Consider the following 27,644-nt stretch of genomic DNA (forward strand, 5'->3'; position numbering starts at 1 on the left):
TGAATCTTTTTTGCATTCATTTTGTTTAACACAATATCCTTAAAATTAATGTTATGCTGCTTGATATTTGAGCTTTTTCAATTTAATTGGTTCTTCAAAGAAAACTAACCCAATGAGAGGATTTTAAACGAAAAATCTCTTTGACAACACTAGTCTTATGGAAAAGAAAAAGGGAGGAACCAAAGAAAACAAGGCTGAGAAAAAATGGAAATAATATTAACCAGAGATGAGACACATGAGATTCTCTGAGGTTTTATGATGATGGATGAATGTTAACAGGATTTCAGAAGATGGATGGAACCAAACGGTGAGAAAGTGAAAAGACTGGAGCTCTGCCTTGACATTTTTATCGGACGTACTGCCAGAAAAATTTAAGCACAGCAGTTATCAGGATGTGTTTCACTGTTACAGTTGGCCAGATGTCAGAGGAAACACGTCTGAAAAGTGTTATGAATAAGTTGAGATTTATCGTGTTCAGTTTTATTTGCTCATATTCTTTTTTATTGATAATGTCATGCTTTCAACGTTGGGGTGTTTATTTGCTTTAAGAATTGTTTTAACCATGAAGGAAAACAAACACAGGGAGGTGTAGATTTAATTTAGAAACTAAAGCTGCTCTTTTTTTCTGTTTTTTTTTTTTTTTACTTTGGACCTCTCTAAAGGAATAAACTGCACATTTTCCCTTTGCAGAAGTTGTCTAACTGGTAGGCTAGTTTAACAACTCCAAACATTACATTAACGCAGCATGTAATGGATGAAAATGCTGAAAAAATGCCAATAAAAATTAAATGAAGAAATTGCCTCACATTGTTTCCTCTGAATGATGCCCAGGTGATTCACAACAAAGATGACTCAGCAACCCTTATTACCCGAACAACACTGACCACTGTGTGACAGGCAGCAATATCTGAACTTTTCTGAGTTTCCAGCCAAGAGGCATTTGTTTTGTCTGTAGCATGAATAGATCAGCTGATCTAACACAGATTTCCATTGGAAGAAGTTTTGAGAAGATCTAAGGTCTATTGTTGAGTTATTTGTGGTCTTTATCATTTAAAGAGAAACCACTAGTTTGTTTGGCTTTTAATTTTAATGTATGGACCATTCTGGCATAAAAACTCAACCAGTGTCGACATAACGGATAGCTTAGCAAATTTGTAGTTTGCAGAGGTGAGGACTCGAGTCACATGACTTGGACTCGAGTCAGACTTGAGTCATTATTTTAATGACTTCTGACTTGACTTGATAAAATCTATAAAGACTTACGACTTGACTTGGAGGTGAATGCCAATGACTTGCGACTTGAATCGACTTGCATCTGTTGACTTAATAACTTGAGCATATTTGATACTTTAGCACAAAAGTGGCACGACATGGACAAAAATCATAAATCATTCTTCGTTCTGGGTTTGATCTTGTACTACTAAATGCAGCAGCACTTTGTTTATAATCAGTTTCAGATGCACTTTCTGCTTGTTTGAGCAAATAAATGAAGCTTTAAGAAGCTTTATTTCTGGAATTTATTTATCGTCATTGTCATTAAATTGAAGTTGGACAGACGACTTGAACATGACTTGAAAATTCAAAGTTAAGGAACTGGACTTGATTTGGACTTCCACATCATTGACTTTGGACTCGACTTGGACTTGGTTGTCTTTGACTTGACTCGAGACTTGACTAGAAAGACATGTGACTTACTTATGAACTGCAAAGCAGTAACTTGGTCACACCTCTGTTAGTTTGTAGTGATGAACAGAAATATTGATACTCTGAAATATTGTGATATTTTGTCTGATGATACTGAATTGATACATAACGCTGTAATGGCAAATTTGGAAAACAAACTAGCTTAAAACATTTTTATGTGCCTCTCAACAATGTTCTAACATACCGTAGCATAGCTTTAAAGTATTGTGAAGATAAAAAATAAAATAAACAACAAAAAAATAATAAAATGGTCCTCTCGCATTTGTCTACAATCCTCCACCAATAACATGTTTCGGATCAAACCATTGGACAAACCATTGTCTGCCTCACCGAACTACTGCACTTCTGAACTTCCCCACTCATTATGTAGTCACGTATTTAGCAACACTATTTCAAGTCACAGACAATAAGAGACAAACAAAAATGGAGACTAGTGTTTAGCACTATCTTATGCCCTCCGGCATTGCGGATTTCTGGTTCCGGCAGAAGTATCTCAGGGAAGATACCCAAGGGGAGGGGTGAGTGTTCCATGACTGCGTTGAAAGCCTAGCTTACTCTGTAGACTCACTAACGCAGTTTTAAAAGCAGGATATCTGTTTTTTATTGAGAATTTAAATGCAAACCTTTCTTGTGCGTTCAAAATCCGACGGCTAGGCAGCAGTTTTTACATCCTTCATTCTGATGGAACATGGAATCCCAACGATAATGTTATGTGTCTTAAATTATTCATATATTTAAAGATCAAAATATCGTCTTTTAGTATCGCAATTTATCGTATCGCCAGATTCGTGCCAATACACACCCCTAGTAGTTTCTAACAAATACACCATTTGTGCCAATTTGTTCTAAAATAGGTTGCACCATTTGACACATTAAATAGTACTTTAGTACCACTATGGAAGATGTTAGCTAAGGGATGATGCATTTCTCAAGACTTGTAACTTTTGATGGATTTTCTCTAATGTCTAACACATTTCTTTCTAATGATTGTTTACTTTTTAAACAACAGATGTACAAAATACAAACAATAAAATGCATTAAGTAAATTATCACAATGTACTTATCCTGTTTTGATGACTTGTGTTATAAAATATATTAGGTTAATCATACAGATAAAAGGAGGACCCTTAGGCAGGAAACGGTAAAAAAATGTCTCATTTGATTAGAGCACAACATAAAAGGGTAACTACACAACTCTTAGGGTCTGTTCAACTTTATCCAAATCTAACACCTCATCTTTTATCCTCCATTTGTTCATTTTCCTCACTTTTAAAGAACACTGCCCAATCTGCTGTCATGGCTAGACCGCTAAAGACAATACAACAGCAGCTAAACTTTTGCAAGCACAACCTCAGGAAGTTGTTAGTTTCTAACAACAGATTTCCATTTAATTAAACAGTTCCACCCTTTAATCCTCCCTCCCTCCTGAGACGTGTGTGCACAACAATCATTATGCCACAACCACACGCGCGCGCGCGCACACACACGCACACACACACACAGTCCTGGCGATTTCGCTTAAGAAGCCACGTCTACAACAACTGAGCATCAATTTGGCATGAAGCTGCAGTCCGGATAAACAACACGCACACACAGCCGGGCTGAGAGGCGATTGCAAACTTGCTGTAAGGACTGCCAAACTTTTTTTTTAAAGAAAGTTAACAACTGCTGAGTTTGCGATTTTAGAATATCTTCTATAATCCTGCACGTCTCTGCAAGCACGAACGCGCCACCGGGATTTTCCTTTTTCCTCCTTTCTCGCCTTTTTTTCCCTTTTGACAGTCTCCTCTTCGTTTCTGTCACTATTTGAATTGTCATCATTGCGAAGAGCGATTGTTGCTGCAGGGATGAGAGAATGTGGTCGCTTCTCTTACCTGGTGGCTTTTCACCGCCGAGGAGGAGAGGAAAAACGGGCTGCTGCTGTCAGATTGAGAGGTGGGACTACTGAGAGGAAACCTTTCTCCTCTCCCCGCAATCACACTCTCCCTCCCATTCAGTACACACCGCTTCCTCCATCAGCAGTCAGTATTTATCTGCTGCCTTCGTCCCTCCAGCTGCCCCCCCCCCCCATCCAGATGGTTTCTAACAAAGGGCTGAAAATGACATGAAGCACTGATTCAACCAGAGCAGTGGGTCCTTCACTCCTCCCTCATTTTTCTACTCTGCTCCCCCCCTTTCCTTTGGTGCCAAAAATTCTAGTTCTGGACTTGTAATTGATTGAACTGGCTATTACAACAGATGACTTGTTAACAAGTCATCTGTTGTAATAGCCTACCTAATGTTTCAGAGGCAGAACCAATCATTATCTTGCAAGTGCAGAGACATAAAAATCTCGAGTTAAAATAAGTCACAAGCTACTAACCTTGAGCCAAGCCCTAAGGCATTAGTTTTCAAGTCTTGAGCCAAGTCAAGTTCAGAGACATGCAAATCTAAAATCAGGTCACAAGACATGCAAATCTTTAGTCAAGATCAGAGACACGCAAGTCTCGAGTTATGACAAGTTCCAAGCTATGAAACTTTAGTCAAGTCCCAAGAAATGCAAGTTTCTTCAGATGCAAGTCAAGTCTTAAGAGACAACCAAGTCCAAAAGTCAAGTCAAGTTTCAAGATATGCAAGTCTTATGACAAGTTTTGAGAAATGCAAGTCACAAGTCAAGTCAATTGCCAAGATTGACAAGTCTTGAGTTAATTCAAGTTCCAAGACATAAAAATCACAAGTCATGTCGCAAGATTTGCAAGTCTTAGAGACATGCATTTCTAAAGTAAAGTCCCAAGGCAAGTTTTGTGTCAAGTTCAGAGACATGCAAATCTAAAGTCAGGTCCCAATACATGCAAGTCTTGAGTCAAGACAAGCCACAAAAAATGCAAGGTTTCAAGACAAGTCGTTCCAAAGTCATGTCAAGTTCCAAGACATGCAAATCCTTAGACGAAGACATGCAAGTCTGATGTCAGGTTTTGAGAAATGCGTTCGAAGTCAAGTTCCAAGACATGCAAATCTTAAGTCATCATGAAAGTCTAAAGTCAAAGTAAGAGACATCCAAGTCTCGAGTCAAGATTAGAAACATGCATTTTGTGGCCAAAGTTGCGTTTTGGGAGTTTTTGGTTTTATTTATTCTGGTTTTCTTTAAACAGTGAGAATATATTATGTCAAATTGCAATCTAAAGCTTTCATTTTTAATTTTTGGGAAAAGTGTGATAAGTCTGTGAACCTTTGGACCAACCCATTTATCGTTCCTTTCAAGAGCACGTTGTGATGGAGCACAGATGGTTTTCCTGATGACAGGTGGTGGTGATGAGAGGGTTCTTACAAATTACTTTTTGATCACTTTATGGACTTGACTGATTAGTTTAAGTTAAATTCAATTTAGATTTTAAATAGAAGACATTACTGGGTGATTCTGTGTTATATTTTATGCATGAAATAAATGAATTATATTTTTTCAATTACAAGTCTGGAGTTGTCATCCATGACCTTTTGTTGGAAATTTTTAGTTTTTGAAAGTTCAAAGGTCGTGACAATGCAAGTCTGAGGTCCCAAGATAGAAAAGTCTCGAGTCAAGTCTAAAAGCATGCAAGTCTAAAGTCAAGTTTACAGACATGCAGATCTTGTGTCAAGTTCAGAGACATGCACGTCTAAAGTCAAGTCCCAAAACATGCTAATCTTGAGTGAAGCGATGAGACATGCAAGTCTCAAACAAAGCCATTTTCCAAGATATGCAAGTCACAAGTCAATTGCCAAGTTTGGCAAGTCTTGAGTTAATTCAAGTACTAAGACTGGTACTAAAATATCCAAGTCTCAAGTCAAGTCAAATCTAAAGGCAAGCAAGTCTTTAGTCGTTTTAAGTCCCATGTTCTTGCCTGGAGTTGATCCCAAGTCCCACAGGTATGCGAGTCCTAAATTTTGTAATTTGATCAACAGAAACGCCCACTAAACAATGCTGTTATCTGCCAGAAGAAGCGGCAAATACAGCTATACTTCATCATGTAAACAATTTGGGTTTCCCTGTAAATTTAAATTTATCAAGTTTTTTTCAAGTCAACAGACTCAAGACTGGGTTGAGTCACAATTTATTGGTTTTAAGGCGCTAGTTACATCCCCAGTCTTTTGAGTTAATCAAACTGAGTCTACAGATGTTAAAATTGTAGCTTGAGTCCAATTCATGTGTCTCAAGTCCACCCTTTATATTTTTTGACATTCTTCATTTACATGGTGGAAACACTCATTCTCTAAACCAAACGATCCAGTTGGTATGCAGAATATTTAATTTGGGCTGAAGGATAAAGCTGAAAAAAAACGCAAAACATTTGCTTGTTTTTGCATTAATCTAAACAGCCCCTTTATTACTAAATTAAAACTTTCCATCCTTCCCGCTAGTCTGCATAAGGAGTGATTCATCCTTTACCAGATGTGGCTCATTTTAAATGCTGGTGGCACACCTGGATCTTCCACCTGGAGTGTCCGGTTGCCATGTGATCCAGGCTACTATTATAAATCATACTAAGTATGAGTAGTCCGTGTCTCATTAGCAGTGAAACTCATTCAAAAATAACCAGTTTGTTGAATTGTGCAGAATATTTCATTTGTTCACGGGAAAAGGCAAAGCTGCTTTATTGATATTGCACATTTCATACACAGAAGCAATTTTATGTTCTTTCCAGGTGCAAGAACAGCAAGAATATAAAACATAAAAATCAATGTGACAACATAAAATAGCAGATTATAAAATCAAATTTTAAATACACAAATTAAATTAGATGCAAGAAATAAAATATTTTAAATCTTTGAGAGCAAAGGTAAGTACAATATATGATAAAATATTACCGTTGGCACTATTAAGATGTCATTTTTTGTAATAGTGTACCAAGGAATATTAGAGAACGTCACACCTATAGTATTTTCAAAAAGCACCTTAAACAGTACCATAAAAGTTCCCAGTCATGTACGCACCTAACTAATCTTTATTGTTGAAATGTAATTTGTTTGTCTGTCTGTAATGCCATTGGAGTTTTAGAATTGTATATTGTCTGTGTGTTCAATGTTAGTTTTGCTGCCTAGGGACTACAGATGGAAATTAGCTACTATGCTATAATCTGGCTCATTTACAGTCTGTACATAAGTACTTTATTGTTCATTAATGGACATTGTCCAGAATAAATAAAGAGAAAAAAATGTATCTTAATTACGAGTTACTTTCATCAGCCTGAATTTATACGTGGAAAGAAAAAGGTTCATTTGAGCGAAACGCCGCCCACCTCTGCTCCAACAAAATGCGCCTACAAGAGCGTCCTAGGCAAGGCTGCTATTGAATTGGCCTCGGTAGTTCAGTGGTTTAAGCAAATGCATTTTATCTCGTTTTGCCATGGGCTGACGCCAGTCTACTCCTGGTGACGGTAGTAGTTTATTTAGCCAGCTTAAGTAGATTTCGTGTTTTTATATTTTAGTTTTGATGATCATTTTCTGCTAAATATTTAGCGTCTCTATAAATCTTTGAATTGGGTCATTTCCAAGCAGCATTGTAGTTGATTTACTCTGCTCACCTCACACGGACTCACACTGCTTAAATAAATGAAAAGTAAGTTAAAAAAAACATATTAGTCCTAATATTTTAAACAGTTTACCAACAAAGACAGAAAACGTAATGCTGACAAGTGTAGCTAAAAAAAGGAAGAAAAAAACGTTACTGCAGTGACCCGAAGTCAAACCTCCACAAAACTGCATGCCAGTCTGGCACTCTAACCACTACACTACCAAGTCTGCTACAAAGCAGTATTCGCTAACACACACATATCCTGTACTGACCATTACGTTCATGCGTCTTTGTAGATTAGCCTGGCCAGCCATGCCAGTGCTTTCTTATGGAAAGCAAAGGACCTGGTAACACTCCCATTCAAATAACCACACCCCCTGAGAATTCTAACCGAGCCAATTAGCGCTGAGCAGCGTAAGGCACACACTGCGATGCCAGGCCCGGCGTCAAGGCCGGGCCTGGGTGGGCCCGGCCCGCCCATTTGCAGATCTGGCCCGCCCAGGACAGATTACAGCACCGCATGCAAATGTATTGGCTCAAGACGATCAACAGAGGGCGCTCTAGGTTACTACTCAACAGTTTTAGATGCAGTAGAAGACGCTTTGGTACAGTAGCTTGCTGAAATGGATATCAGAGCTTGGTTCAGCAAACAGAAAAACAATGCTAGCACAAGCAGGGATGACGCATCATCAGAAAGGCCAGTGCAGCCAGAAGTTGCAGCTACAAGCGCTTCTGTTCCTCCTCTCTCGGTGCCTCCAGCACAGTCTCAGCAGGCAATTGCGCCACCGAGTGGCAGCAGCACCAACATAAATCGCCGTTCAGATGACCTCGGGGTGGATAAGCCTAATCAGGTGCGCCTGGAAAATTATCCAGTTCGACTTTTCTCTGGGAAAAAAACGCAGTTTTTCTTCATCATGGTACCAAAATAGAACATGGTTGGAGTATTCAGTGAAAACAGATGCAGCATACTGTTTCCCCTGCAGACAGTTTAGTTCTCATTCCTCATCAAACTCTTTGTTACCATTTAGAATTCAGGGGTGTCTGCTGTCCTTTTGATTCAAATGTTTTAAAACGCATATTAAAGTTGAAACTATTTTTGAACCATCTTAAATACAGGGTTGTCTGTTCTCTTTTAAGAAAGAAAACACTCTAGATTGTCTAAATCTTGTTTAGAAGACCTAGTTTATACTTCTTACCTGGTAGCAGTAACACACCAAGTCACAGTTTACCAAGAAGAAGCAGGCAGCCAAGAAGTAGCATGCTAACCTGATGCTAACTAGTATTCGTGATGTAAACATTATGAGAAATACATGCAAAAAGAAGAATTTACTAAGGTATCAAGCTGCAGGGCAGGATTTGGAAGAAGACTTGTGGACTAAGTACTTTATTGGAGATTGAGAACATTAACTGGACGTAAGGGTTGTTTTGAGATGGTGACTCTGTGGTGCGCAGGCGCAGCTAAGAACGTTGAGTTGCAAGTATTTTTCTAAGAGGTTCAGTAAAATTGGTTACTTTGTCTTAAGTTTTGATTGCATCTTTAATTGGCATACATAATCGGAATAAAACAATGAAGAATCTTAGATTTTCAGTTAGTTATGTAGAACAAGTTGGTGACGGAAAACGACGGATTTGACCCGGAAGTATATGTATGTAACGTCCACCAGACATGCAAAGGGGTTGGTTGATAAAAACACGGTTTACTGCCCCCCCATACCCCCCCCCCCCCCCCCCCCCCCAGAAAAACCCACTGCCCCTCCAAGTGAAGTCCTCTGGCACCGGGTCTGTGCGATGCTCAGTTTCTCATAAACAACAAAGATGTCATCTTAAGCGGAGTTTGCTGCAGCTCTTTCCTCTGTTCAGAATGACAGAGATGACTTGGACATGTCTTTAAAACCACAACAAGAAGAAGCGCTAAAAACCTTTCTTCCAAAGAAAGATGTTTGCGTCATTGCCAGACGCCATCTTTGACTACAGCTAAAAAATCACAGCATTGCGGGATACAGTTATCATTTCCAACCATTTTCTGATTGGTTATTTAAGAGCTGGCTACTCCCACCCTCATGGTGTTCTCTGCTTTTGAGTGTCCTGACTCGTCCTCTGTGTAGAATAGACAGAGGGTGAGTCTGGCAGGCCAGGATATGTAGACAGGATACATGGTTTTCCCCCAATCGAAGTGATCAAAATTTCTGACTCTTATCAAGATTATTTTTCCCATGTCAATAAATTTGATAATGAAAAAATGAAAAGATGTGTGTAGGTTGGCAACGCTCATGTCCCTTTAAGAAGCTGTACCACCTTGAGTCACGTAAAAATGACTCAACTAATACACGTGACAGCTCCATCTAGTGGACAACTTTTGCATACCTGTAGTTATCGTCCATTTATCGTTATCAAGGTGATAAATATAATCCTATGATCCTATAAATCTCAATATATTGTGATATTGATTTTAGGTCATTTCGCCCAGCCCTAGATTGGATTAAACCAATTCTCACAAAAGAACAGAACAATTCTTCTAGATTGGACTACTGCATTTCCCTTTGTGCCAGCTTGAGCCAGTCTTCAGAATCATGGCTGCAGCTGGTGCAAAATTCTGCCAGGTTCATATGGGGAGCTCAAAAGGGGGAGCATGTTACTCCACTCCTAGCATCCTTGAACTGGCTACCAATGAAATACTGCGCTCTGGTGAAAATCCTGGTCTTTGTCTCTGTCAGGATCATCGCCACCATATTTAGCTTCACTTGTGATTGGTTACGTTCCTGCAACAAGCTCGGTTCAGAGTGACCTGCTTGTGACTCTTCAGTCCAAATACAAGACTAGGAGTGATTGGGCTTTTTCAGTTATAGTTCTTTGTTCCTAAAGCCAACTTCCATCAGAGATAAAACAGTCCATGTCCCTCCCAGTTGATTTAGATCACTTAGCTGGTTTTATTAATGCATTTAGTGTACAGTGTCTTGTTATTGTTCTGTGGTCTTATTGCTTAAAATTATTTCATTGTTTTTTATTGCTTAATGAGTTCATTTTTACTTTATTGGTGGTTTAACATGATTTTATGTATGTTTGCATTATGTATAGCTCCCTGGCCTCCTTGACTGGGAGCGGGAAGGGACTTTGTAAATAAACTATTCAATAGGATGCCTAAACCCTAGTTTATGCTTCTAAGTCAGCTTTACAAGGGAGAGGTGTGTTTTCCTTGGACTTCTCCATCTCCTGGGGAGTGTAGCAAAGCAATTACCCACCAGGACAACGGAGAGCATATTGCTGTTCTGGAGTATCCTGTCATGTATCCGGTCCAAGATGATGCATTTACTATTGTGTTTATATTGTGTTTTTGTATTTCAGATACGTTTTAACATGGGCAAATTTGTTCCTCATTCTCCTCCACCTCTTCATGCGCTCGTCACCCCTAAACCCATATTTCCCGTCATTTCCAACCACGTATAAAACGCTTGTTGTATATCTTTATACTCCTCTAGGCATGGGTGAATTAAACATTCATAATTTTAGAGTTTTTCCATGAGCTTTTCTTCAGGCTGCTCCGTGTCTGCCGCTAGAAATCTCCGGCTCTCCTAATGTTTTTGAGAGCGAAATGGCGGTGCTGTTGATGAAAACGGCGTCCTGACCAATCACAAGCTTGTGTTCTCCATCTCGTTGGACGGATCTTAAGAAAGGTGAGGTCGACTCTGTCCGCCTGCCTGCTGGAGAGCTTTTGCAAGGACGGATAATGGCGTTACGTCTTTCCGGACCAACGCAGAAGCATAAATTAGGCTCAAGTCTCCTCCCTTTCTGGTCGGAAACACGGGTCTCCTGAAAAGAGAAAAAATGAATGCCAATCAATGGGTCTGTAAAAGCTATTTTCTAATCCTGTTTGATATGTGCCACGGATTTCACATATGATGTCTGTGAATTTTAAAGACACATTTTGATGCCAAGATGGCACAAATGTTCAAATGACGGCAAAAGTTATTTTATGTTTTGTTTGAAACAATATGTGGGGCTACAATTGTTTGTCTCACCAAATTGACGTCACCAAACCAGAGATGAAGAAGCAAAAAGGTCAGTTTAGCGAGCTTAGAATCTTTCTTCCACGACAAAAGGAGCAGCATTAAACGTGGAGAAAACCTTTATAAATCAGGTCATGTCGCAACTACGCTGGGGGGAAGTGAGTGCTGTGCTGTGATGTGATATGCAACGTCTGATTTGTAGTGATTCTTAAATTACGTGACAGACATAGTCGAAACACACATATTTAGTTTTCACTTAAACTGAACAACATATATTTGTAATTAAGGACACAACAATTAGAAAATAGCTTTTATTGCCCTGTCGACTTGCACTAATTTTTTCTTATTTCTGGGGACCAATGGTCATGAAGTATATGGGCGTGGCTCCTTATTCAGTTTAAAACATAACAAAAAACGGTCAATCATTATAAAATAAAACAAAGTGACACTATAGAAACACATTTTAATTGTTTTTCTACCTGTAATATCCTTTAGTTTGTATTATTTAATTAAATAAAAATTATTTTTCTCATCCAATCTTGGTGCCCTTGGTGGCCCCCTGTTGGTGTGGAGGTCCAAAGCAGTTGCTTAGCTCTCGCATACCTTCAGCCGACTTTGCACGTTAAGAAGCAAATATTGACATCTAGAAAATATTATTACACATATTAACGATTTTTTTTAATTACTTGTTTAGGACTCTAAGTTTAGAACCGTGTCTTGGGATTTGATTTGATTTCAGTAGAAAAACTTGAGACTGTCATGGCCCCACTTCTGCAGCTGGACTGCATATTTGCTCAAAAGCAGGTTTATTCAGATGTCACAAATTTTAATATTTTTATTCTCCTGAAAATATTTTCATTTAGACATTTCTATATCCACTGCGATTTGTCTGGTCGCATTCCCATTATTTTCAAGAAAATTTACGAAAATGTCCACTTCCGTCATTCCCAGAACCGCGGGTTGCCTTTTGTTCCTCCATGTTAAAACTCAATGTGAAAGTAACTATAAACGATAACTGGAGCCTGGAGTTGTCCATTTTTGTTGTTTTCTTAATATGAATGAAATCCTAAATATAATTAGCAATCAAGAGTCCAGGCTTTATGTATTATTGGTATTTCAAACACAGACTTGGAGGCATTTACGTCCTAATTGACTAAAATGTATTATAGCTGTAAAAATAAAGTTGTAAACATTTGAAAATAATTGGACAAACTCAGGCCATATTTCCTTGTATTTTTGGGCTCAGATGTGCTGACTAGCTTTAAACATCACAGATGATACTATTAGAGAAACAATAAAAGTGCCATTAATGCAGTTCGTATTACACAAATTGCATCCTTTTAATGATGATAAAATAAAAGCCAGTAAATAAACCAAAAACAAGGATACCTTTTTTTTTGCTTTGACCTTCTGCTGTGGCGTTATAAATGATTAATCAAGGCCGACACACTAAGCTAAACAATCACTTTATCAGATGACCTTTATGGGACTGACTGAAATGAAGAATAATGTGTTTACTTCTTAAGGTTTCTCTTTGATCACATGATTAAAGAGAAGCTCCATTAATCCTGTTCTTTAATGACACTGAGAAGCAGCTTTGGTTCCAGAGCTCCTGAGCCTGGAGATGGATTAAGACTAATATCACACAGCCTGCAGATTACAAAGGTTTTTATCTTTGACGTTATTTTAGCTGTATAATTTAAGTTCATAATTAGTTATTTAGATGAAACCTATCCATGTTTTGTAATAATATTCCTTCTTGTTCACGTGTTTATGGAACATTTTGAATTTGATGGAGGAAGAGTGCACTTGATTTGGGATGAACGACAGGGCTGCGTTTCCACGTTTGATGATGGAGTCAGAAGTTACCGGAACAGCGGCCAAAAATGTATTCTGTCTGACTTTTCAGTTTTCATTAAATTTCACTGCATCAATCAGTCCTCTTCATCCCCTGCCATCTCCCCCACTCAGAGCTCGCCAGCTTCACTGCCTCACATTATTTAGCTCTTTTCATCTTCCTGTCATGCTGTCTGTTTGACTGGAACTCAGCTTTATGAAGTTTTCCTGCCGTATAGATTTCAGATTATTTTCTTTCTATTCCAGACCCAAATCCTCATCATCTTTTTTTTCTCATCACTTTTTAAAGAAACTGAGCTTTTGTCCGTCAATCCCTTTCTGCTTGCTTCTTTTTTCCGATATTCTTCTTTCACTCTTTCATGTATCCCATCTACTGTCACCATTTTTCTGACACTGCATCATCTTTTATGTCTGATTTTCTTCTTCTTCATAGCTGTTCTCTTACTTTCTTTTTTGAAATATTGCACTATACAGCCAACTTTCTTCCTCTTCTCCTAGTTTCTGGATCATTCTACAAACTAATCATTCTTGGCTATGTGGAGCTGACGCTAGCACAGATTAATGAAGCTAAAATGGTGAATGTGCAGGAGTGGGGATTTGCCTTCAATGCTTACTTTAAAAGGAACATTATGAAAATCTCACCTTTTGCATTGTTTTGTGCTGCCGTGTGATTTTGTATTGCAAAATGAATAGAAGATTTAATCTCCATTACACATCCCAAACATGAAAAAACCCATCCATCCATTGTCAGTTGTCTAAAACAAGCCATTTCAAAATGTCCCCACTTGTGATGTCACAAACGAAAATGTTGGACTGAAATCCCCTCTCACGTGCAAGAGGAAGCTACAGCTGAGGAGCAATGGCTCAACTCTGAGCACCTCTCAGACATCATAGCTTCTCAGTTTAAAGCAGCCTAACTACCAGTCTAACAACTATTTTTCTGAAATGTTTTTGTTTCTCAAATTTGAATTGTGTGTTATTTGTTGTTTTTTTTTTAAATAAAGGAGCAATGCTATGCATTGCCAGAAGCTTAACTCTCCTAGAGTCACAATAAAGACCAATTTGGTCTGATGCCAAACATTTCTTTGGCCCTGTTTGGCCACCTTTATCAAAATTTTGTGGGGCGCCTCTGTTTACAATAATGCAGACTCATAGAAATCAATAAACTATGTTATATGATAAAATAACTGAGACCATGGGTGTTTCTCAATGCCAAGGATCCTCACCTTGATGTCTTACCCCCCCCCCCCCCCCCCCCGGTTGCCTAGGAGATACGTCATCGGGAACCGCCAAGACGTGTTCCAATGTTCATGTTCTACCAAGACGCGTGTTCACCATTTGTTAGCCGTTTAGCTAGCTGAGCGACGATACGCGGGAGGTAGCCTTGCCTTGGTCAAAATTTACCCAGAATACACCGTGGTATTTTCAAAAGGATGGCGGATCGGAAGCCGGCAGCTACTTCTGGGGACAATTTCAAGTTTAAAAGTAAGTCAACAAATTTTAAATGTTTATTTAGTTCCAAAGAAGTTAGCTATGGCTGGTTAGTTGCTTAGTAGTTGCAGCTTCGGTGGCTAGCGGGTAGTAACTCACTTATATATTTAATTTAATAAATATATAAACAATTTAAAAAGTAAAAGTCTTGTTAAATATTTATATTGAAACTAATACGCATAAAATATAACGTTATCTCCCGTGTCACGTGACATTACGTGACCGCCGTGCATGCCGCGGTCACGTGATGCAAGTCTGTTCCATTTCATCGTTTTCTTTGACCAACGAAGGTTGTCCTCATAAGCCACCTGGCCTTGGCCAGGTGCCTTGCTTATGAGGACAACCTTCGTTGAGAATTGCCACTGCTCTCTGTTGTGCCAAGGAAGGGTGTGAACCAAAGAGCAAAGCTCACTGTTTGTGGGTCCCCAATCTTTTAGCCTTTGACTCATAAAGTGAAAAATGAAGAGACTCATGACCCCAATTTTACTGCAAATGTACTAAAGAGGAACTTGGAGTAGAGCTGCTGCTCCTCCACACCAAAAGGAGTCAGCTGATGCTCATGGTCACCTTCTTGTGTCGCTGCAATGCGATGTTTGTGCTTCCTTTCTGGACCATTACTTGCTCAGTCCCACCTCATTAAAGCAGAGAGAAAAGGCTGGAGAGACTCGGCATGTAATGATGCCAAACAAGATAAGACAAATGATGCTGCAGAATGGCGTGATATGAAAAGATGTGAGATGGTAGGAATGTTATGATGCAACTTACGTCATTGTCCCCTTCAGGAAATTTGGTGGGAATAAGAGGATTTTGAAATTACAGACCCATTCTGACAAGATTTGTTCTCCACAACCTTTTGGTTGTGTATGAGTTTTTTTTTAAACAAATATAATTTGCATTAGAACAAGGATATATACTATATGCATGCTTAACAATCTTTTCATGCCTTTTCTGTCATTCCAAATCATTTTCTGTTCTTCTCTCACCATATTTTCTCCTGAACCACTGCAGACACTAAACACCCTCCTCCCACATCCTCCCTGTCTTCCAGTCTAACCACTACTCCCAAGATAAATGTAAACCACAGTGAAAACACACAAAGCCTTCAGCTGTTGAACTCATCTCTGTAGGAGAGGAGCCCAGGGGAGCAACGGAGACGAAGAGTACGAGATGAGAAGAAACTATGCAGGGAAAAGTGGTTTTTGAAATGCCAAAAGATAAAAACGTCCTTTTTTACCGTATTGCAATGTGTCAAATGCAGTCTTAGAGGAAACGTATTAAGCCTGATTATGACATAAATGTGGCATCTGGTAAGAATATAAAGAATATTCCAGTCGGCCTGTTGGAGACTATAAATCCTTCATTGTTAGATTTGAGGAATATGTGGGTCTAGTTTTATTTAACACAACTGCTTTTTGAATAGGGTGACTTTGAATAATGGGTCGGGCTGGATCTTTTGTAAGGAATCTGTGCATTCATTTGAGCTGCTGAGTATTTAAACAAAACAACAAAAGCAGCTTATCACCTGTCAGGTTTTGACTACGTTTTAAAGGCACATTTGGCTGTTTTGCGTGTTTTAGCACCCTCTAGTGTCCCTTCTCTGTGGTTAAACCGAAAATGGTGTGTCTCCTCACCATGTGTTCATCTTTTTTAACACCTGAATCTAACAGCTGAAATGTCTCCTCAGCCTTCATTAGTTTCTACAGTTGCAGTTCATTACTAAATGTAACAAATCAGCTGGGTTCATGATTTCAAACATGCAGGAAACGTGCTGGAAGCAGAGTACAGTGCCAGGCATGCAAGCTCTATTTTATTTCTCAATGTCCAACAGGTGGAGGCCGCCACTCTGAAGTTGCAAATGTGGTATTCTGGCCACAGAGGGCAGTAGGGATCTGTGTGACATTTCATTATCCCTGTAAAGCACGATATCTCAACCCTGGTCCTCAGTGTCCCCCCTGTCCTGCATGTTTTCCATGTCTCTGCTACATCACACCTGGTTCACATATTTGCATTGCCTCCTTAGAATGACATCAAGTGCTGCACACGCCTGTTAATCACTCATGTGGGTGGCAGCAGAGACACAATGCTGTTCAAATTCAATTCAAAAATACTTTATTAATCCCAGAGGAAAATTCAATGTTGGAAACAGCAACATAGAAACATGCAGGACAGGAGGGCGCTGAGGACCAGGGTTGAGAAACATTCATGTAAAGGGTCATACTGGTTCAGGAAAACGATTTAAAAAACCCTACCCTTAACCCTTAATGTTTGTAGGAGCAGAACTGTGCAGACAGCTGTTTATCCATCCCAACAGTTTGGATCAGCTTCATAGCTACCAAGTCAGTTTGATTTCACAGTGTGTAAAAATGTGGAGATAAGTCAGATCATATATCTAGTACCTCACAGCCTCAGGGCGTTCTTTGTTTGAATGTAAATACTTGCATAGAAAAACACTAACAAGAAAGCTCACTTAAACCTATGACCTCGTTATAGAAGGAATAAAATAAAAAGCCCCAAAACCTAATCTTAGATTATTTTATCGAGCACTGCACGTAAAATGAGAACAATGAAATTTAACACAGTGAAAAGAGACAAGTACAGACACCACTATGTCTGCTGCAGCAAAGAATACAGCCAGCCATTAAAGAAGGTGGTAAAGGAGCACTTTACAGGACTTCTAGTTCAACAGTATAAATCCATGATCCTCCCTGGATGATGCGTGATTACAGGAGCCTTTCTGAGTGGAGAGTGGAGTGTTTGCTGTAAGTGTTTACAGCTCAAACTTCAGGGTCAGTTCTTAAGTTCAGATGTTTCAGAGTGGTTTCTGTTCAGAGGGCATAAGCAGTAATATCTTACCTGCTGTAGATGTACTTTTAGATCACGTATTTGCTCTAATGTTACAAACGCTAATGATTTATTTAAATCCAGCTATGTTACAGTGTTGATAAAAGCGTTTTTCTTCGAGTTTGTTGCAAAGTCAAAAATGACTATTTTAGCTGGATTGTGATCACACGTTCTTTTTGTGTACACTTTATTTTTGGTTTTGGGTTCCTACCTCCATTTCACTGAGTAGCTTTTGTATTAACAGGTCTCAAAGTTAAAGTTGCTTGATAAGCTATCTTGTCTTTAATATTAGATGGCACATTTCTGATCAACTAGAAGCTCCACGGGTTGAGCGGGTGTCCAGTAATTGGAAGGTTGCAGGTTCGTTCCCGGCTCCGGACAGAGAATTCTGCTGTTGTGTCCTTGGGCAAGACACTTAACCCACGTTGGCTGCTGGTGGCGGTCGGAGGAACCGGTGGCGCCTGTGCTCGGCAGCCTCTTCTCTGTCAGTGCGCCCCAGGGCAGCTGTGGCTACATCGTAGCTCATCACCATCAGTGTGTGAATGTGTGTGTGAATGGATGAATGAAACACTGTAGTGTAAAGCACTTTGGAGTCCTTACTCTGAGAGGCCGCTATACAAGTGCGGGTCATTTAATGATGGGTATACTGGAGCATCCTGGTGCAGTAAGCTATACTTTTATGAATTACCCCTCCTTTCCACGGGAGCCGTCAGCAGCACGTTACTGCAGCAGCACGTCTTGCTCACGTCTGCTGCTGCTTGGCCCTTCCCACGAGACGCGAAGCAGCAGGGGAGCAGCTGTCACCGACAGAGCACAGAGTGACTTCGTCAGTAAACACAACAACAAGCAGGAGAAAACTACAACATGGCTCCAAAAGGTTTGTGTTTTATGTTCTGTCCATTTTATAATCGCCAATACGGACCTGAAAAACAAAGGAGACCGCTAGCTAGGTGATAACTTCTCACGGGGCCGCACAGTTAGTAACTTTTTTTTAAAGTAAAGCAACCGGAAGGCAGTACGTTTCATTATTCTGAAAATCTCGGGAGCTTCGCTCCGATTCTGCGTCCGATTTCCTGTCTTTCCTTCCCCAAAAATGTCGAACTTGACCCATTTCAGAGGCGTCACGCGTAGAAAATAGAACCGGCGCGTAAGCGCCGCGACATGCTGCTCCTGAGACGCGGCCGACTCGCGCTGCTTACGGCTGCTGACGGCTGCTGACGGCTCAGGTGGAAAAGGTTCTGTTGACCGCAGCGGTTCCTATCAGCAGCTATGACGTGCTGCTGCAGTAACGTGCTGCTGACGGCTCCTGTGGAAAGCAGGGGTAAAACTATCGCGTCAGACCCGTGCCACAACCCGTGCACGCGCATTGGGTCCACAGCGCGCATGTGAACGGGACTCGCGAGCGAAAATATACATGGCAGCGCGCGCGTGAACTGGACTCGCGAGCGAAAATATACATGGCGAGAGGTCATTTGTGCACTGAGAGGGAGCAAACTGTGTCTGTGAGCGCACAAGAATGTGCACAAGTGACAAACCTGCGTGCGCGCGTTGCCAACGAGCACACGGCAGAGGAAAACGTGCACGCGTGGCAGCCTCTCTGCGCGCTCGGCAGCCTCTGCGCGCTCGGTTTCTAAAGCTTGGTTTATGCTTGACGCATTCACTTTCCGCGCGGTGATGCGGCTCGCGGATGGAACGCGCTTCACAACTCGCAGCGTTTATGGTTTGTGCGGCCCGTCTCTGCGGTGAGCCAATATTCTCCCAAACTGAACGGGGCAGCATGGAGCTCTACAGCATGCATCCAACACTACACCATAGTAGAAGTAGAAATCACTGTTTACAACATGGTATTTCAGCATTTTTAACAGCGTCCTCGTCTTTTCCGACAGTGCGAGCTATTTCTCTCCAAGAATTATTAACAACATGTTGATCACGGTGATCTCTGAGAGCTGAATCATACAAAAGTCTGTATTTACGAACCTCTGCCGTGCCGGTCCGCCATGTTTTTCCGCGTCCGACCGTCCGCGTGGTTAGAAATTTTCCGAGGTGCGCGTTGCGGAAATCTTGGGCCGTGCGGAGACGCGGTGGAGGGGCGTGGTTGTTAAAATGACGCAAAATGACGCAACTTTTCCGCGCGGAGCCGTGCGGACCTCGCGGACGCGTCAAGCATAAACCAACCTTAATTCCGCTCGCTCGGCTGTAAGGGCTTTTGGCACTCTGGAGGCGTGGCCTGTGGCAGATCTTCCCTGTCCTCTGATTGGTTAGTTCACCCCGCACTTTACTCTCTACCTATCTATATAAAAAATCTGAGATTCAGCGGTTGCTATCATAGCTCAGCTGGGAGAGCGGGTGACTCTCACTCTGGAGGATCCAGATTCGAGTCCGGCCAAGGAACATAGAGTTGATGTCATATTATTCTTTCCTAATTCCTGTGATATTATTTTACAGTTGTGACCGTTCAACTGTCATTAAACGTCCGAATGTTTGCTGGGCAGTGTTTTAAAAAGTGCACATAAGCTAGATGGTTTTTACCAGGTAAAAATGGACTTGTGGGTGTAGGTATGTTCAACTTTAAAAAGTTCTTGCCTCATTAATGTATTGTTTATTTTTTTCAGCATTTAATTGACAAATTATCCTTTCAAATAATTAATTGATGAGTTACATAATTGTCCATTTAGAATTGTTGAATGGACTGAGTCAAGTTTGGTGCACTTTACATATTTCAAAACATGTTTTTTTATTTTAATTATGCATATAAATAATTTTAATGTTAATTTATTGAAATATTTCTATTTTTTCATTACCTCACCCTTGTTTTGACAAAAACAAGACCTTGCTGGATAATATCATGGAGAAACTATTTGTTCACAGTACATGGCTCAGTGAGGATCTGTATACCAAAGGAGGAGATACTCAGAAATCTGTCTGCAGATTGTTACAACCCAGACTGGAAGTGGTGGGCTGTAATAAGAAAGGAGACCAAACAGAGGAGTGGGGGTTCAACAACTGATTTATTTAACCAAAGTAAGGATTTACTAAAGCAAGTTAGTGAACAGAAAATGGCCAGTGAGGACTCTCCACCACACAGGAGAGACCCAGTGAAAGCAGAAAAACAGTAGGCTTTGTAGGCAGCACCACACCCTGAGCCCAGGTGCCTCCAAGGCTGCTTAACCAGCTGCCTACAACAGAAGAAAAACACAATTAAACACAAATGAAAACCCAATGAGACGGTGGGGGCATCACAACACGTTCAGGACTACCCAAACACCAGTAATTCTTGACTGCACTGAGCTGAGGTGTCAATGGCCATATTCCCCTCTCTTCCAGAGTCATATATTTTCCTCAAGTTCAACTGCACTCTGAAGAGGCTCATTTGGATTGTGCCACATAGGCCAGTGACCTTTGTCTCAGCACTGTATGCTGGAACTATCAGCGACCAACCTGGGAATCTGGTGTGTTGAAAATGCTACAACTAGAGATGGTCATCATGGTAGACAGGGGTTTCTTCATTGATGACATTGTGCCCTGCAAAGTGTACAGGCCAGCTTTTCTTTCTGGCAAACCTCAAATGTCTGCATGTAAAGTTATAGAAACAGAAGCCATAACATCTCTGAGTGCATGTGGAGCGCTCCATTCATCTGGTCCAAGAACACTAGGTTTTTGATTGTTATTCCCCTCCTTGCATTTGTAAACAATCAGCTATATGCTGTGTTTTTTCTCCTTACCAACTTTTAAAATAGCCCACTAGTGAAGGCCTGGGCAAAGAAGCCTGATGTCTGAGAACCTCAACATATGTACGGCAACCACACTGTATATTTACACACTTTCATAAAGAAGCTGCATATCAAGCTTTCATTCAGATGACCTTCAACAGTGCTGCACCCTGCTGAGGGACATCCGAGTAAAACCTTGAGATGGCCATTTTCTGTTCACTAACTTGCTTTAGTAAATCCTTACTGTGGTTAAATAAATCAGTTGTTGAACCCCCCCACTCCTCTGTTTGGTATCCTTTCTTATTACAGCCCGCCACTTCCAGTCTGGGTTGTAACAATCTGCAGACAGATTTCTGAGTATCTCCTCCTTTGGTATACAGATCCTCACTGAGCCATGTACTGTGAACAAATAGTTTCTCCATGATATTATCCAGCAAGGTCTTGTTTTTGTCAAAACAAGGGTGAGGTAATGAAAAAATAGAAATATTTCAATAAATTAACATTAAAATTATTTATATGCATAATTAAAATAAAAAAAACATGTTTTGAAATATATAAAGTGCACCAAACTTGACTCAGTCCATTCAACAATTCTAAATGGACAATTATGTAACTCATCAATTAATTATTTGAAAGGATAATTTGTCAATTAAATGCTGAAAAAAATAAACAATACATTAATGAGGCAAGAACTTTTTAAAGTTGAACATACCTACACCCACAAGTCTATTTTTACCTGGTAAAAACCATCTAGCTTATGTGCACTTTTTAAAACACTGCCCAGCAAACATTCGGACGTTTAATGACAGTTGAACGGTCACAACTGTAAAATAATATCACAGGAATTAGGAAAGAATAAAATGATATCAACTCCATGTTCCTTGGCCGGACTCGAACCTGGATCCTCCAGAGTGAGAGTCACCCACTCTCCCAGCTGAACTATGACAGCAACTGCTGAATCTCAGATTTTCTTTATATAGATAGGTAGAGAGTAAAGTGCGGGGTGAACTAACCAATCAGAGGACAGGGAAGATCTGCCACAGGCCACGCCTCCAGAGTGCCAAAAGCCCTCACAGCCGAGCGAGCGGAATTAGAAACCGAGCGCGCAGAGGCTGCCGAGCGCGCAGAGAGGCTGCCGCGCGCGCACGTTTTCCTCTGCCGTGTGCTCGTTGGCAACGCGCGCACGCAGGTTTGTCACTTGTGCACATCCTTGTGCGTTCACAGACACAGTTTGCTCCCTCTCAGTGCACAAATGACCTCTCGCCATGTATATTTTCGCTCGCGAGTCCCGTTCACGCGCACGCTGCCATGTATATTTTCGCTCGCGAGTCCCGTTCACACGCGCGCTGTGGACCCAATGCGCGTGCACGGGTTGTGGCACGGGTCTGACGCGATATAAAACAGTCGTTTTTGGTTCTTGAAGAAGTGCCTCAAGATAAAAATCATGCTATTCTTAGCATTCTTGCTAAAGTTAATTTACTTTCACACACCCTGATGTATATTTAAATATTTATGCATATGTTGCTATGATGCTAAAAGCACAAATTTTCAGATAAAGTTTGTTGGATCATGAATTCTTCTATAACTTTGATGACTTTGTTTTTACAGACTGAACACTATTTAAGCAGGACTTTCCCCGTTCATCTGACATGTTAATAAGGGGGAAATGCTCTGCATTCTTGAGTTAGTGAATGAAATAAATGACATAAAAGATGTTAAATAAAAGTTTCAACTATATATCCTCACCTACGTGTGGAGTTAAACTTTTAAGAAAGTCTAATTATCAACACATTTTATGCGAGATGGGTTTTTTATGACAAACAAAACCAGATTTATTTGTTTTCACAATGAACTGAGGATAAAACGCTGTGTAAATGCTACATTGTGAGCGCCCAGAAGTCTAAACAAACAGTAGTAGAAGCAAAATGATTTTGTTTTGCAGGTCGGTCTAGCCACGCTCCAGTAGAACCAGGCCCAAACAGTTCCGTGTCTTTACCAATCACGGTGCTCTTATCAGTTGCATGGGCGGGACTGAGCGAAACAAAGATGGCGGTGGCTTGTTTGAAATGGCTTTGGCATCAACTTTGGACTATGGGCATTTCTTTGAGTTAAGAGCAGATAGAGGTACTTAAGTCCTTTATTTAGAGAAAGGATGTTTGCGTCATCTTATGGTGGGCCGCCCCGTTGACTGACATCCGTAGCGGTGAGTATGTCACGTTGTTTGTTGTCCATCAGTATTTAGACACAGTTTGCAAGACAACCACAGATTCATTCCACCCCACAGCTGAGCTCTCTCTATGGGTCGTGGCCAGACTATACATTCACATATACAGAATGATGCCAGGCTGGCATTATGACTCAACTCGAAGGTTTTCCAATATTTACATCCAGCATTATAAAACAAAAGTCCTGTCTGTTTTATTATCACTAACTGATGTATTTTATAATGTTAGAGAGCCTGATTGAATTTTTTTGAGGGGCATATTAACCCAGTTTCCCAGTTTGATTTGATTGTTACTATAAGGACAGATGAATTCAGGAGCATGTTAAGAGGGGCGCTGGCTACCTTTTACTCAAGCTATCTGTTTACTTCTCACGTCTGACTCTCTTTTGTTGCACAGTTGATGATCAATGACCTGAAAACACCCCGTGGCTGAATCCAACTTTTTATTTTTTTTAAAGAAATAACATTTTAAGCAGAAGCCATGCTTTTTGTGAAGGTAAATCCACACACAAGCATTGCATCAGGAACCTCGTTGTTGTATTTTTACATTTTTTGTAAAATAGGAAAATTCGTTGCGCTTTGTTGACCTCGTACAGCTCAACAACTCTAGTTTTTGGAATTCCAATTACAGATCAAAACAATTTATTAGATTACCTCTGAGTTATGAATATCAGCTGTTGATGTCAGCGTGGGACAATGCAGCATTCTGTGGTCTGGATGAATTGTAGTCCAGTCTGTGTTACGGGTTTGATTGACATTTATCTCGTTGCTACGGAGTTAAAATCTTGTTTCGAACAAAAAGGTAATCAGCAAACAGGATCTCTGTCTCGTTACTCCTGCTTAAGATTCTTGCATTTTTAAGAAATACCAGATCTTTTAAAAAGTGTTCAACGGGAAACTAGAATCACTGAACTTAACTGTAAACGCTACCGACAAGATGGATTGTCTCTGCAGGTGCTGGAGTCCAGTATCAGATATGCTCCACAGAGCAGAACTGCAGTCGTGGTTTACGGCCTAATAAAAGATCAACTACACTGAAAATAGGAAGTTCAGAACATTGAAACGTCTCCTGAGGACACGTTCCCACCGAGGGGAGATAAAAAAAGAGGAGATGGATGAGTTAGTCGCTGCCTGGAATACAATATATCCCCTGGAAACAAAGACTTTTCATCTCAGTTTAGTGATTACAATAACTCATGAACAAGCAGCTATTGTGAAGAGTCCCAAGCTTTCAGCAGTGAAATCAGATGACAAAAGGATGAAGTATTACCTTGGCGGCAGATGCGTGAATTTCCAAAAGAGGAAGGTGTTATTCACTGGCCCATAAAATGTCTAAATGGTGCCTTTCTTTTCTCTTTTAGCTGACATCATGGCCCTGCAGAGGATTTCAGCATCAGGCTCCAAGCTGTTTGCTTGCATCATACTTGAGATTGTGTTTGTATTCAGATGGGATTGCTTTCAAGAGACACAGATGATGAAATCTCCATGTCTGTTCTCTCAGACTCAACCAAATATCTGCATTTGTTTCTCGGGGCTTTGTAAAGGCTTGGGAAATGTTTGTCTGAAACACGAGGGAAAGTAAAAGTTGCTGCCGTGCTTCATTTTTGGCTGGGATCCATTTAAGTGTACTTCGTGGTTTGTTGCTTAGTTAGAACAAGGTTGCTTGTTTATTGTGATTACAGATTTAAGATAAATGCAAACCCCTGGTGTGAGAAACTCATTTAATCAATACATTTGCAAATGGTCTCTGATGGGAATGAATGCCTTGTAAGCCATACTCAGGGCAAAAAATCCCTATGTAGCAATTAAAACATAGTGATTATGGCCAATAACGTGATGATTCCATACAAATATGAAATATCATTTTGATTGATCTTTGAATGTTTTATCAGAAAATTCTAGGGTTCTTTGCTTAGTCAGTGACCAAAAACACACTTCATGTTAATTCAGAAAGAGTCAGGTATACAGTTTATAAAATTATTTTATTTCTTTTTCCAAAAACTAACAACGTAGCGACAAAACAGGTAACGAAACTGTTTCTGTGTTTTAAAAAGAACGATAGCATAGCATAGCATAGTTTATTTATATAGCACATTTAAAATGCAGCATGGGAGCTGCCCAAAGTGCTGCACAGGCTAAAACAAAACACACCCATTACAAGGAGCTAAAACAAAGGATAAAAATCTCAATTAAAAGCAGAGAAAACATGAATAATAAGAACACATTAAAACAATGACACAATAAAACACTAAAACGAGTCACTGTCTAAAAGCCAAAGTGTAAAAGTGGGTCTTTAAACGAGATTTAAAAACCGCCAGAGATGGAGCCTGCCGAACTCCAATGGGCAATGAGTTCCATAGCTTTGGGGCAGCATGGACAAATGCTCGTTCACCCCGCAATTTGAGTCTCATCCGCGGCGTGTGCAGCAGCAAAAGGTCAGCCGACCTCAACGAGCGGGTGGGCACATATGGAGTGAGAAGGGCAGAGAGGTAGGAAGGTGCCAGGTCACTGAGTGCTTTAAAAACAAAAGTCAGTAACTTAAACTGCACTCTGAAAATGGCAGGGAGCCAGTGAAGATGTACCAGGACAGGGGTAATGTGGCTACGTCGGTGTGTACCCGTCAAGAACCTGGCAGCAGCGTTCTGAACAACCTGCAGCCGATTCAGGGCAGAGTCCGGAACACCAATGAGGAGGGCGTTTGCGTAGTCCAGGCGAGAGGTAATGAATGCATGAATGACTGACTCCAAATGCCTCCGTTTCAGGATTCGTCTGAGGTGAGTAAGGCGGCGAAGCTGATAAAAACAAGACCTCACTACAGAGTTTATCTGTGGGGCCATTTGTGAGTCCAGCATCCAGCTTGACCCCGAGACTCGTCACACACTGTTTGGGGTTTAGGGTTAAAAGGTCACAAACAGGGTGAGAGCCATGGTGGTTGCGGGGGTCAAAAACAATAAACTCAGACTTCTTTTCATTCAGTTTTAAGAAGTTGGATGCCAGCCAGCCCTTCACGTCATCCATACATGCAGCCAATTTCGAGCCCGCATTTTTCTCGTCCATTTCCACGTATAGCTGACAGTCATCTGCGTAGATGTGGTAGCTCAGGCCATGCTGATTCAGGATATTGCCCAGAGGCAGAAGGTAGATTGAAAACAGCAATGGCCCAAGAACGGAACCTTGCGGCACGATAGCATGGAACAAAAACTAATAATTTATACATGACAGGACATGAATAATGAGACGTGGTGTGGTGGATGTGATGGAAGCTAGATGTTGTAGCAACCGTTCTTTGTATCTGAGAGAAATTGTGAAATCTGGGTGTAAAAGAATTTGTTGTTTGTTATAAACTAGAGAGTTAGTCATCGATAAAAACCTCATCAGACACAAGTATGCAGGGTTACGATACCCTTGTATGAGTAGCTCCCGGCGGTCCGGAGGGTTGCGGTCAGAGTGGTGAGGTCACTGGACGTCGAAACCACGATACTCAGAGATTAGTAGCTTCCTCTGAGTTCAGCTTCCCCCCCCGGCCATGAGATGCAACCCGGGGTCTGCAGATTACCGTAATTTCTGGACTATAGAGCGCACCTCAGTATAAGCCGCAATGGGCTAAAAGCCGCAGATATCTACTGAACTGAAAACGTAGTTTAGCTGAACGTAACTGAACTGATCAGTATCAAACAAAACATAAAAGTTATTGATTAGTTTATTCATCGTCCTCCTGCGCACTGAAACCACTGAAGTCATCATCTTCTGTGTCGGAGTTGAACAGCCTCAGAAGAGCTTTGTCACGTACCTTTTCTGTGGCGATGTCAGTGTCGCTCATCGTGTTGCTGTCATCATCCCGGGGTGAAGCTGGGAAAACAAGCAGCGCCGTTTTACTGTGAAAAAAATCCTCCTGGGCGCTTTCCATAGCGCTCCTTTAACCATTCCTTCATTAGACTTTCCAGCATCCATCCTTTCTGGTTGACTAAAGCCGCACCTCATTATAAGCCGCATGGTTCAAAGCGTGGGAAAAAGTAACGGCTTATAGTCCGGAAACTATGGTAGGTGTGAAGTAGCTCTGAAAAGAGCTGTTGTGTCTGTGATCACTTGCAGCGTCACAGAAAGGTTTTGACTTAAGGTCAAAGGAGTTTGTTTCAGAAGAGGCTTCTTTCCCGATTTGGGATCAGCTGGAAACTGAATTACTCGGGAAGTAATTCTTGTTTTATTAAACTACTTTGTTATGATTTCTGGCCAAGTTTGGCCAATCAGAATTTGACACATTTCTGAGTATTTACCAACATCCCTCA

The 27,644-nt window shown here is 40.7% G+C and overlaps 1 protein-coding gene across 1 annotated transcript in view; it reads right to left on the minus strand.

Moving 5' to 3' along the window:
* c1qtnf6b (C1q and TNF related 6b) overlaps positions 1-3,742 on the minus strand; it is a 14,896-nt gene extending 11,154 nt beyond the window's left edge. The window contains exon 1 of the mRNA XM_015943542.3: positions 3,579-3,742. The gene's annotated coding sequence lies outside the window, so the exon portion shown is untranslated. The remainder of the gene's footprint in view (positions 1-3,578) is intronic.
* Positions 3,743-27,644: the final 23,902 nt, after the last annotated feature.

This window comes from Nothobranchius furzeri, chromosome 6, assembly GCF_043380555.1.
Source record: "Nothobranchius furzeri strain GRZ-AD chromosome 6, NfurGRZ-RIMD1, whole genome shotgun sequence".
Taxonomy (NCBI): domain Eukaryota; kingdom Metazoa; phylum Chordata; class Actinopteri; order Cyprinodontiformes; family Nothobranchiidae; genus Nothobranchius; species Nothobranchius furzeri.